The following is a 13,275-nucleotide window of genomic DNA, read 5'->3' on the forward strand; positions in this document are numbered from 1 at the left end:
ATGTAAATATTGTGCTCCGAATTGGAATTACAGTGGGAGATGATAAAGGAAAATAGCCAGAAGATATCACTTGGGTTTGCAAAGCTCCGACGAAAGAAGCGGAGTTTGATTTGGAGTGCATTGGAGAAACCGTTATGGAAGCTAAGAAGAGTTTCACTAATGCCTCCTCTTCAGAAAGAAAATACATACCGGAGAGGGAAATGGACCCATCGATGCTCACAATGTTCCTGGAAACATGCATGAAGCTGTTGCGCGAAGGTAAGGCTATAAAGGGATTGCAGGAACTCATTAACAAATGCGTTGGGACCATGCCAAGAGAACCACACGTAGTGTAGAAGATTAGAAAGTATAAGACTGGAACAGGAAGCGAGATGAGGTTAACCTTGCAGATTGGAGAATATGAGATGGACCAAGTAATTCTAGACTTAGGATCGGACGTGAATGTTTTTCCAAAGCAGATATGGGAGCACATGGGGTGGCCTATGATGCAGTGGTCTCCTATTCAGCTGCAAATGGGGAATCAACAGAAGCTAATACCCCTAGGGAAATAATAGGGAATTACATTGGATATTGAGGGAGCAAGTGCGCTAACAAACTTTGAGGTGATAGAGATTGTTGATGACAGCAATCCCTACCCTGCGCTCTTAGGAATTGATTGGGCTACTGACATGAATGAGGTGATTAATCTGAAAAAGCACAAAATGATTTTTGAGAAGAAGTCTCTGCGCGTAGTGATACCCTTGGACCCTGCTCAGGGATCGCGCTATACAAAGCCAGTGCAGGACTATGAGAGTGATGATGATTTGGCCTACATCTACAAGATAACTGTGCGAGAGCAAGAATGGGTAAATGCCACTGCGGATGGATGAATTTCATGGGAGTGTGAAATCTCTTGTACTTTAGATTTGGATGAGGAGATAGAGTGATGGTAGAACCTGTTACACAAGGTAACCACGCTTAATTGTAATATGGTGACAAGATCACTTTGTTGTGTATTGAAAGAAGTGAGGGATTTGCCTAATTATGATGGATTAGGTGAGGTAGATGCCTTCTTGGACAAATTTTAAAGGGAGGTGCCAGAAAAGAAATGTTTCCAGGCCTTGAATTGGGTACTGCGCACTACACCCATGAGGTGGTGGGCTATGCATAGAGGAAAATTTGAAGACTGGTGCACTTGTAGGAAGATGATGCACACACGGTTTGGAAAGCCTATAGTGCGATTGAAAGATAAATACAAGGGATGGGATGGTCCGCACACGCATCTATCCAGGTGGGTACAGGCATATGGTAAACAGCCTACGCGGATGCACATGGACTTCGTGTTGGTAAATATGGTTAATAAGCATGTGTTGGGGGGGGGGGGGGGAAATGCACAAGGGCTCCTCAAGTTGGAATGATAGAGTGTGCAAAGAACGAGCGCACAGAAGGTTATCCACGCAAAAGCATTTAACAAAGTGTGAAAAGCACTGAACAAGGTATGTAGTGTGCTGTGAAATGATTAGGACCTACGCATACCAGCAGTCCTATGGGCTTATAGGACGACGTGCAAGAAATTGATGGGAGAGATGCCTTCTAGGCTAGTTTATGGAGTGAACGCTGGAGTGCTGATGAAGCATATCATGCCTAGTCCGTACATAACAGCACCCACGGATATGACGGATCGCAGAGCCTTGGAAGAAGGGATCGCGTAGTTGGAAGGAGAAGAATGCTTGGGACCTAATGAAGAGATCCAACAGAGTGATCTCAGGCTCCAAGAACTCATGAATGAAAGCGTTCGATTGAGGGAGAAAAACGCCATGGCGGAAGAAGAAGTCAAGAAGCTTGAGGAAGGAAAAAAGAAGGACTTTCTTGATAAAAGGACCGTGGTGATAAAACAGGATGCACACGATTTCGTTGACAAATTTAGGAACTACTACTGAGATTCGATCAATTTGATACCTTCGATTGGGCCGTATGTTACTAAGGGGATCACAGATGGTGGTGTGATGTAGATGGTAAAGTGCGTGATGCTAATAATAAAGTTGAAAGGTGAACCTTTCCCAGGAAAAGTGATTGATGGTTAGATGAAGCCGTATACAGGTGGCCCAGCCACCTGACTAGCCATGGGAAGCACATTCTTAGCATGCCAAGTAGTTGAAAGGAAGCATGGGACTATAAACTACTCTTTCCAGGAGTTGCGTGATGACAGGACTGCGCACATGAACAAAGCATCACAAGGTCCGCAAAAGCGCACGGGTAGTTGCACTACCGAGCGGGCTGGCTAGAAAGTGACCGTTATAGTCACTATTCAAGATGTGATGCTTGGTTTGAGACCAAATGGAGCAGACAAAAGGTAGTTAAGACAAACTTTATGTTCTAGATTTAAGAAAATATGCCGCCAAGGGAGCATTAATGGAAAGGATTTGGGGGGAACAGTTGAATTCGAATTCAAAAAGCGCTATAAATTACAAAGGGCTACCCAACAAGCAACACTTGATCATTTGAGAATTGAATTGTCTTGCACCCAGAGATTTCTAATCCCAGACATGTTTGACTTGTTGAAGTCAAAGACGTTGTGTGAACACCTAGCTGAGCAGTTGAGAGATTCTTGAACAAACAAGATGGCAGCGTCTGAAGAAGCCAAGGATATCGGAGAGATGACTGTCGAAGGGGCCGTGTAGGCCATGACAATAGGGGATGCCCCTGAGAGCTTCAGGATAGTCATAGAAATCCATAAATCACCATGCATGCCAAGACCCAAGCAAGATAAGAAGCCCATGACTCTGCTGCGCATGTCCCCCCGAAACCCACTACGAACTAAATTGACCATGGAAGAAAGGGGCAAAGCGGTTAATTTGGAAACCGATGAGGAGGAAGAAGACGTTGAGGACATCTTGATAGAAGAGGATGAGGATGAAGACATGGAGGAAGAAACCAAGGGCACGAACCTTCTAATTAGGCTTCCCACATATGTTCCTCTGCGGAAAGGGGAAGCGAGGGTACCTAAGGACCTGGATGAGAGAAAAATATATCTGCAGACTCCGCTGCTACCTAACGACATCATTTTTGAAGGAGCGCACCTGAGACGAGTGCTGAATTTAAAGTTTGAAGATTGGGATCTCACTAAAAATGAGAAATCACCACACTTGGTGACCACGCAGCTCATGAGGCCGAAGAAAAACACTACAACAGGAGGCATAGAATTGGAGTCGCACAAGTGGATGTGCAGAGTAGAGAAAGCAGGGTTGTTAAATCTGCTCTAAGTGCCGCATTACCATCAGGCCCCAGTAACTATCTTCGTCACTAGGAAGCTTCTCTACCTAGTGCATGATGGGTGTTTATGGCTGGAGGAGCCCATCCCCATCATGGACCACCTTATTCATAGAATTACCCGACTCCCTTGCAAAGGGGAGGACCCAGTGGATATTTTGGAGGGTAAGAGTAACAACTTGGCCATCGCGGAGGCCATGAAAAAGAAATAAAAACTATAGAAGAAGAAGAAAGGCTACGCGATCTCCAGTATCAACAATAATGAGGTCAAATTTGCAACCCAGATACTGGCTAGCAAGGTGATGCGGAAGTGTTGCACGGATGAGGTACCTACGTCGGTGGTTACACTTGCTATGTAGTGCGTAGAGGGGGTCTAGTTTAACAACAGTTTAATTGGTCGGAGTACTTGTGCAAGGAGTTCCTCGAGAATTTCTGTGAGGCACATGAACAGGGGAAGACCTTCCACTATGCATGGCTTCTACTGTCCATAGTGCTGGTGGCTTGGGAATTGCCTGAGGACATCCAGTTCCCCACAATTGCGAATGATCTTTCAGAGGCAGTGAAGTACTGGTTAAGGGGAAAGTACCCCTAGGGTCCTTTGGGTTAAGACTCTACCAGACTGAAAATTGCTTATTCAAAGAAACACACACACAGCCATTATCTTTACTGTAAGCAAATTCTAATGTTGAGGGTACGTACCTAAGGTCCTACGTTCGAGAAGGCCTTTAGGGTGCAAACCCTTCTTGGAGTTCCCTTCTTCTCCTTTGACCTGTAAAACAAACAAATCAAAGAACACAGCAGTACATGGAAAAATACTTATACACAAACCATCTTCATGCTATAAAGTTAGTTATAAAAATCTTTAAGTAACTACTTGCATAAGAATTCAAGACAAGAATCTCATAAGCACAAAGAAAGATTGTTTCGGGAACCAAGACGTGTTTCTTTATATAAAGGCAAGTAAAGTACATATAACGGAAAGATTTCACCTGAAACACCTTCAGCAGGCTCCAAGCAAAGCTTCCTCCCGGATTCGTTCCAGCCTCAAGCCTCCAACAAGAGCTCCTTCCAAGTCTTACTCAATGGTGATATAAAGGATGAATGATCACCAATACACATGGAAACAAGGGTTTCCTATGTAAAATGGGGGAAGTGCAGAAGGCACCAAGGACTTCAGACCTGGTCTAAGGGGAAAATATCAGCATAATAATCTTGCTCTCCTTTTCTCTCTCCTTAGGCCTTCCCTTTGATGTCTTTTTATACCATCTCCAAAGTAGTTTTTTAGTTAGGAGTTGGTTGGGAACAGTTGGGCCACGGGCACTAACAGGTGATCAGCAGGTAAAACCTGCGATCTCCGCCCGAAAATAAGGAATTATTTATTTTTTTAAGTGTTTTAATACATACACGCGGGTTGGGTATACACAGACCCGCGTGTACACGCGTTTAACTCAGGGCAATGTCGCGTATAAGGGATAAAACACTGTTTTTTAAATTTTAGGACCAGGTCTGGAAGGAGGGGTTGCCCTAGGCCATGAATGCAGCATCACAAACCATAAGAGTGAGATTTGGAGCTATAACAGATGCCCCCTAATATATGAGGTCAGAAGGGGAACATGATGGCCGAAATATATTATGTAAGTACATGGAAAGGAAGTCTTGTCGAGAAACCGAGGAGGACTTCACCAGAATTCAGCCTGCCAAGCCACCAAAAGGAGATCAGAAAAAAACACTATCTGAGGCGGGCATACCCATGCTCAGAAAATGTAAAGCATGTCCGCATATCAAGTACAAGCGGATCCACTAAGTATACAAGTATAAATGACTGGAAGATACATAATGGATCATCTGATCATAAGGAGCAAGTACATGTCTGAATATCACATATAAGACTGTCAATGATGCTGAAAGATGCAACGGATCACTGATATCAAAGACTGATCCCAAAAGGTACCAACTGAACATGATGGAATAGGATGGTACTACACTGCAAACTCAGGTGCCAACATATAGAATGTCGCCATGACTGACTGCAACATATAAAGTGGAGTGGTATCAACTAACAGCAACAGGAGCAACTGTCAAGTGAACCAATGAATGCTGATACAACCTGAGGTCTTCACCGACCGCCGTGGTACATTTCTACACCATGGGAATAAATGATCTAAAGTCGACCATGTGAGAAATCATTTGATTACCGGTCATTGATGTATACTGTTAACAAACGCGAGACTACTCACCGATAATGATAATGAGCGTCAAGGTACCCAGTACAATCTAACAAGTGTGAATAGATGAGTTGAAGTCGAACACCTATAAGAATCTATCGATCAGGAGACAATGATAGTTTCCCACTGTCGATAGCGAAGGATCTGCCACTAATGACTGCAAACCCCAAGGTACTGCCAAATGGACTCTAGATCTTTGCCCCAGAGCAATGAGTCGGAGTCGATAGGGAAAGATCCGCTAGAAGGAAGGCATTAAGGCATCCTCCATCAATCCAGCGCGAGTGTAACCCATAGGCCAATAATGTGGAAGGAATCGGACGAAAAAGATGTAGTAACACAACCGAAGCACGTTTCCGGCGTACACAAGATGTGGCTAGCGCACGGCAGAAACCCTCTGAACCAACCAATAATGAAAGTTGACACAGAGGCGAGGTATCCACCAATAGGGTCAAATGGAAACCAAGGTACTGCACGAATCCCAATGTGTGATAATGTATGCTGATGTCGAACACAAGGGAAACCACTCAGTCAAAGACCCATGATACTTATCGATGCTGAGCACAAGGCGACCTATCAATAATGAAAATAGGGCCAGGGTGCGGCTCTAGGCCTGTCCTCAGAGCAAGGTGTCGTCGTCGATAAGGACAAGACCTTCCAGCAAGAAGTCAATGGGGACCTTCTCAAACCGGCACGAGTAAAGGACCAATATAACTGATGTGATGATAGACATGATACTGACAACCAGGGATGGCCGACTGAAAAATGAGTCAAGAGACACCGCAGAGAGGCCGACTCAGGCTAACTTCCCTTGAACAAAAGCACGACTCAATGTGACTATGTGGCAGCATATGATGACTCTGTATAAGTTCGCCATGCAGGAGGCACGAACGAACCCTCCATATGATTGGAAGAGATAACCAATCGGGGGAGAACTGACTCAATAACAAGGTTATGGCATACCTAAGTCAAACTAAATTCCACCCATGCGGAGGAGACTTTGTTTTGAGTGCTTTGTTCAAGGGCGACATGACTGACTCTAGCTGCCAACAATAAATGGAAATAATGTCCCTGTTCCCGCTCTTTTTTTTGGAATATTTAATTTTTTTTGTCTTTTTCTGTTAAGCCGGAAAAAGAATAAAAGAATGCTATGGTACAGTGGAAAGAATGAGTGTCGGTGAAACAGATGATCTAGTTCCTGGGAAGGGAACGTTCCTATGCTCAATGCAGGGAGGTGAAAACTGGTCAGTGACACTCAGACGTATGTTCTTTCCACGGATCTGGGTATGTCAAGCTGCAGAAGTCAAAGGTATGCAAGGTTGATTTTGCAGATGTCATGGTCAAAGTTGGCTTAAACACGAGTCCAAGTGAAGCCGGCTCTAGGCCAAAAGGTGCAAATGGTCAACATGCAATGCAGAAGTACAACTCGACACACATAGGAGCCTCTAGGGTATAAGGCCAGAACGAAGCGAAGAAGCAAAGAGGAATGAGTCTTCAATGCATAAGTCATGGCGGGACTGAAGAGGACTCCCAAGCCTAGGGATGAAAAATCAGCATGAGTGCCAAGCGACAAAAAGGTACTAACTAGGGCACCCATGATAAGGTAGGCTCTACCACACAAGTCATGATACTTCTAAGCAATGAGAAGGTTTCGCACCATAACTTGGTGGGGTCGATCCTAAGGCAAAATGGGAAAGGAAATTGATAAATGCACAATGCAGGTGGAAAAACCTAACCTATATGCCAGTTTCGAGAACCAATACCTGTCAGAACGGACCAACCATAAACTTCCAAAGGAGAAATCTTCCAAGTTCTGTAAACATAAATAGGAACACTAGACACGAAGTTAATACATCCCACATATAAACTTCATATAAGATCTTGTGTTATAGAATACAAAACTTGAAAATGCGTACCTCATATGTACAATATGGTACAGGGGACCACGCAGCCTTGCGGCTTACGCATAATAGTTCTTCTGGACAAACCCCTTGGAGGGATCGGACCAAGGACTCCTTTGGTAGTCATAACTCATGGCTTCAAAGAGTTCCTCCTGTGAAGGAAAAATAAGTTCTAAGAAATCATGAGAACTACAAGGATCAAAAGAGGGAATTAAAGGGTCCCATGTCCCTATAGGATGAATCTCTCGGTCAACTGCCGGGACCAAGTCCCAAGAAGGAGAATAATAAGTCAAAGGATCCTTCTCAGAAGCAATTAAACATTGAGGACTCAATGCCACATAATTCACCCGTGGCGGGGTAGAGTCTACTTGAACACTTGGAACAAACCAAGGGGCATTCTGCAGTAAAGTCGAATTAGGGTGGTGATTATCAGATGCAAGCTGATCAATAGTGACAATATTATCGTTATGAGAAAAGCACATTACTCGAAAGAGTGAAGACACCACAGCATTCATAGCATAGACATAATCACGCCCAAGTAGCATATTAAAGTCTAAAGGGCTATCAACCACCATGATATCGATTAAGACAGTCTTCCCACCTAAAGTAATAGGCACTTGAGGAAGAACACCCATAGATTCAACAGGCCTTCTATCATAGGCTAACAACTGACTCTGAGCTGTCAACAACTTTGGGGAACCCAAAGCTTTCCAAGTCAAAGAGGATATAATACTTGCAGAGGATCCTTCATCCACCATACATCGATAGACATTTGTGGAATTAACCCTGACCTTTATTTGAAAAGGTGCAGCGGAAGGAAGACGAGGCTCAACAAGGCTATCCCAATCAAAGGAAACACTCTTAGCACTTGGAGGGGGAACATTCGAAGTAACTGGAATGCCCCCTATACTAGAAGACTCTGTACTAGAGATCAAACAAACTCTTTTGTTAGGCACTTCACCCCCCAAAAGAGGAGTGTAATCGGCCAACGATTGCACTGGCTTTACCACATTTTCAACCGATGGTTGATGGGATTGATGAGAAACCATATCAGGTTTAGGAGTAGAAGTACTTTCAGACTCGGACCATATCCTTTGAACCTCTGGAATACCAGGGCATAAATGAGTAAGATGGTCTCCCTTGCATATCTTACAAGGGAACTTAGGTTTAAAACTTCTACGTCCAGGTTTCTTATCAACCTCCATTCCGCCAACATGAATAGCAGTGGTTTGCGGAGAGTCCTGAACATGACTTGCAGAGGTCAGTGACTCTTTGCTAGTATGACTTGCAGTGACTAGACTCATGCCCCCAGCATGACTTGCAGCGGCTGAAGACTCATCTTCAACATGACTCGCAGAGGTTGATGATGAAGTGTTAGTGTGACTCGCAGTGACTAGACTTGTGCCCCCAGCATGACTAGCAGTGGCTGAAGGCTCATCTCCAACATGACTCGCAGAGGTTGAAGATGAAATGCTAGTGTGACTCGCAGTGACTAGACTTGTGCCCCCAGCATGACTAGCAGTGGCTGAAGGCTCATCTCCAACATGACTCGCAGAGGTTGAAGATGAAATGCTAGAATTATTCTTCTTCTTTGACTTCCTCTTTCTCCTCTTTTTAGATTTCTTGTTACAAGAAGGAGGCGAAGAAGGAATCCCAGATTTCTCTTTGAAAGAAGATGAACAATTAGCACCCATGTGATGCCCTTGAAATAAAGCATTCAACTGAGAGGCTTCAAGAGCATTTGGAATATTCGGAGTGGACCACAGCTAAATGGGTAGTCCAACATTCAACCCAGGAATATTCAAAGTGGCCATCAAGGGAGTACCAACGTTTCCAAAGAAAGAAAAAGCACAAGGATCCCCTTTTGGAAGGGTACCTTGGTTGGTTTCCACAGGAATATTAGCCATATCTAACTGATCCAAAGACCCCGTCCCTTGCGGGAATATAGAAATAACTCTTCAAAGAATATGGGTAAGCAACCAAAACCTTTTCCCTTGAGGAGGCAACTCCACAACTTCTGAAAGAACGAACAAAAGCCTTTCAAGATCGGTAGAGTGGTAAGCCAGTCACTCAGAACACAAAGTCCAAAGGTGACTAGACAAAAATACCTAAAGCCAACTATATACAAGGAGCAAAGAGCACACACTATAAAGTCCCTAAAGATACAGCCAGTCAAACAACTTCCAAGTATTTCCGCTCCGGGTGGTGAGGACCGGACACCAAAATACAAGAAAGTGGAGTCAGGGGCCTTCCGAAGATAGTCTGGGATAATGACGGTCCAGTCCTATCAGCGAAGGTAACAGAGGAAGTTACGCTGACCTCCTAACAACAGCCTGCACCAGTGCAAGCCCCCAAGCTTCGCAAGGGTGCCCTCCAGTAGTACTGTCGAGAGTGATGCAACGTCAACCTCAGGTGCCATGGGATTCCCCTCCGCAGCCACCTGTGTAGATCCCTAGGAGAGGAAACTATGGGCACCAACTCGTCGCAGAAGCCAGGCGGAACAGTCGTGAGGTAAGTTTGGACAAGTAGGAGAGGGGGTATCTCTCTTCCCTGTCTTCACAGACCCTCGTGCTTAACTCCCAGATCCGGAGCTTTCCTGGTCTTCCTAACGCTATTGGATTTTCTCTCGTTATTCAGACTCTTATGTTTGACGTTTTATGTGGCCTTGGAGAGTTAACTCTCCACTCGCCTAATCCAAGGCCCTAAAATCCTAAACTTGTTGGTGTAACTGACTAAAACAAAAAGTTCTAGTGGATTTTAATTAGCGCTTGATTTTATTAGGCTGTTCTTTAAGTCACAAGGTAATGGCGATGAAACTTGTGGTGTTTTTTGGACGCAAAAAGAAATTAATAAAACTTAGCTACATGCATATGCACTTTTTGTTTTCGATGAAGAGAAATTTCTATGAGGTTCAGAGGTACTTCTAATAAAACAAAGTTTTTTTTCTTTTCAGACTCCACACTCACAAAAACTAACAAAACTATATATGCATAAAAAGGGATGCAAATCTATCCTAATGCAACAACTATATGTGAATGCAAGATTTTAAGACTACTCTGCAAACAAAGAAGGAAAGTTGCTCACTTATCAAATTTGTCTTGCCACTAAAATGCTTAGATAGAAGATGATGTGCTACCAATCATTTCGTCCAAACAATAAAAACAAGTTCTAAGATAAACATAAAGCACTTTCACTTCGCAAAAAAGGAAATCAAATGAAAAGCAAGTTTAAGAAAGCGAAACTTAAAACTTTCAAAAGATTTTCTTTCAAACAACAAAGAAGTCTTTTTCAAGGAATGCTCTCAAAAATACTGACACTAATGATTGAAGAATAGGCAACCAAACACTTTTGCGAATTGACACCTTTCAAATGATGAAAACCCAACAAAAATAAATGCGTTTGAAATCGCTCTTGACAATCAAAAGCAGCAATGAAAGTCCAAGAGATCAAAAGACAAGTTTCAAGAAAATGGTAACAAACAACTTTCCCGAAGTGAAGGAGCAAATGGTCACAAAAATGGTTTCGTTAAGCAAACAAAAGGGTCACCAAAACAAAATGAACACAAAGATTGAATCCAATCTTCCTACTCTGCCAGAACAGAGCAGTCAAGATTCTTAACCAGAAATCTTGTGTGTCAAAAAACACTGACGCTTGCAATCAACGAAAATAAGACTAATACTCCTTATAATTAGAGAGAGTTCAGAACAAGATGCCCCCTATTAAACAGAGGACTGTTACTGGAAAATGACTACTTCAAACTGACCCAAACCACCAGACAAACATTCAGCAAAAAGAAAATTTATAAATCTTGAAAATTATATAATATACGCGCCTGCAGTGATATGCAGAGTGCGTGTACACGCGACTATAACTGAGGAAACCTGCGTATACGCGGGTTAACTTAGTTAAACTTGCGTATATACGCTTCTGTAATCCAGCAAAACAGCGTATCTGAAGATTTTCAAGAAAAATAAAAAATACAGACTGAAAAAACTGGAAAAGCTTAGAGTTCAAGAACAGATCAGAGAGTCAGAGCCAGCAAACAGAGAGGCTGAGCCTTGATTGGCTTGAAGACTACCCAAACTAGGAACAACAAGAGTGTTGTTCCCCAGTGGAGTCGCCAATTCTGATTGAGGGGAAAGTACCCCTAGGGTCCTTTGGGTTAAGACTCTACCAGACTGAAAATTGCTTATTCAAAGAAACACACACAACCATTATCTTTACTGTAAGAAAATTCTAATGTTGAGGGTACGTACCTAAGGTCCTACGTTCGAGAAGGCCTTTAGGGTCCAAACCCTTCTTGGAGTTCCCTTCTTCTCCTTTGACCTGTAAAACAAACAAATCAAAGAACACAACAGTACATGGACAAATACTTATACACAAACCATCTTCATGCTATAAAGTTAGTTATAAAAATCTTTAAGTAACTACTTGCATAAGAATTCAAGACAAGAATCTCATAAGCACAAAGAAAGATTGTTTCGGGAACCAAGACGTGTTTCTTTATATAAAGGCAAGTAAAGTACATATAACGGAAAGATTTCACCTGAAACACCTTCAGCAGGCTCCAAGCAAAGCTTCCTCCCGGATTCGTTCCAGCCTCAAGCCTCCAACAAGAGCTCCTTCCAAGTCTTACTCAATGGTGATATAAAGGATGAATGATCACCAATACACATGGAAACAAGGGTTTCCTATGCAAAATGGGGGAAGTGCAGAAGGCACCAAGGACTTCAGACCTAGTCTAAGGGGAAAATCTCAGCATAATAATCTTGCTCTCCTTTTCTCTCTCCTTAGGCCTTCCCTTTGATGTCTTTTTATACCATCTCCAAATTAGTTTTTTAGTTAGGAGTTGGTTGGGAACAGTTGGGCCACGGGCACTAACAGGTGATCAGCAGGTAAAACCCGCGATCTCCGCCCGAAAATAAGGAATTATTTATTTTTTTAAGTGTTTTAATACATACACGCGGGTTGGGTATACACAGACCCGCGTGTACACGCGTTTAACTCAGGGCAATGTCGCGTATAAGGGATAAAACACTGTTTTTTAAATTTTAGGACCAGGTCTGGAAGGAGGGGTTGCCCTAGGCCATGAATGCAGCATCACAAACCATAAGAGTGAGATTTGGAGCTATAACAAGTACACTTCATTGTGGGCCACTAAAGACACGTAGAGGATCTAAGATAGTAAGATACTCTAGGTGTTCATGAAGATGAACATTAGAATGGGGATTAACTACAAGCCACGGTTATCGCCCACTGTCTATAATAGTCTATAAAGCTTAGGGGAGTTCAAGGCTGACTTCCATCTTGTCTATATCAGGGCACGTAAGGACCCCATGAAGAAGTGGAACAAGCTCCCATACCTGGCCATGGATTATATCATCTTCATTGTACTTGAGTCATGGCCACCGGAGTGGCATGCTCCAGCCATCTCCGCATTGGAAACAGAGAAATATACTGCACAAAGGAAGAAGGAGGAAGCAAAACTATAGATGGTGCAGTTGGCAGAGGAGAAGAAAAGTTGTAGCAGCAGCAAAGGCACGGGAGGCACGAGACACTGCGAAGGCACCTGCAGAACAGCAGAAGGAAGCTCTAGAACAACAATAGGCAATAGAGAAGGAGCGCGAGGGCCATAAATCGCCTTCACCTGAGGAAGAGTCTAAAATAGAGGAAGGTGCGCAGACCCACAGACAATGTCTACACAGTTGAAGTGCCAGTGCCCGAGAGAGCAGGTGGGGCCGCAAAAGAAGTTGAAAGCTTCTAAGACTTCTTTCAACCCGATCACCCTCACAGAGGGAGATCTACATGATATAAGGGAGACGGTGCGTGATGTCACTGCAGAGGCCCTCCAGCAGTTCACGAAGGAGAATCAGATTGTCTTGGGGGCCCTCCGGGCTCAGATA

Source organism: Pinus tabuliformis, chromosome 8, assembly GCF_031772625.1.
Source record: "Pinus tabuliformis cultivar Carrire ecotype Pingquan chromosome 8, CPIR1, whole genome shotgun sequence".
Taxonomy (NCBI): domain Eukaryota; kingdom Viridiplantae; phylum Streptophyta; class Pinopsida; order Pinales; family Pinaceae; genus Pinus; species Pinus tabuliformis.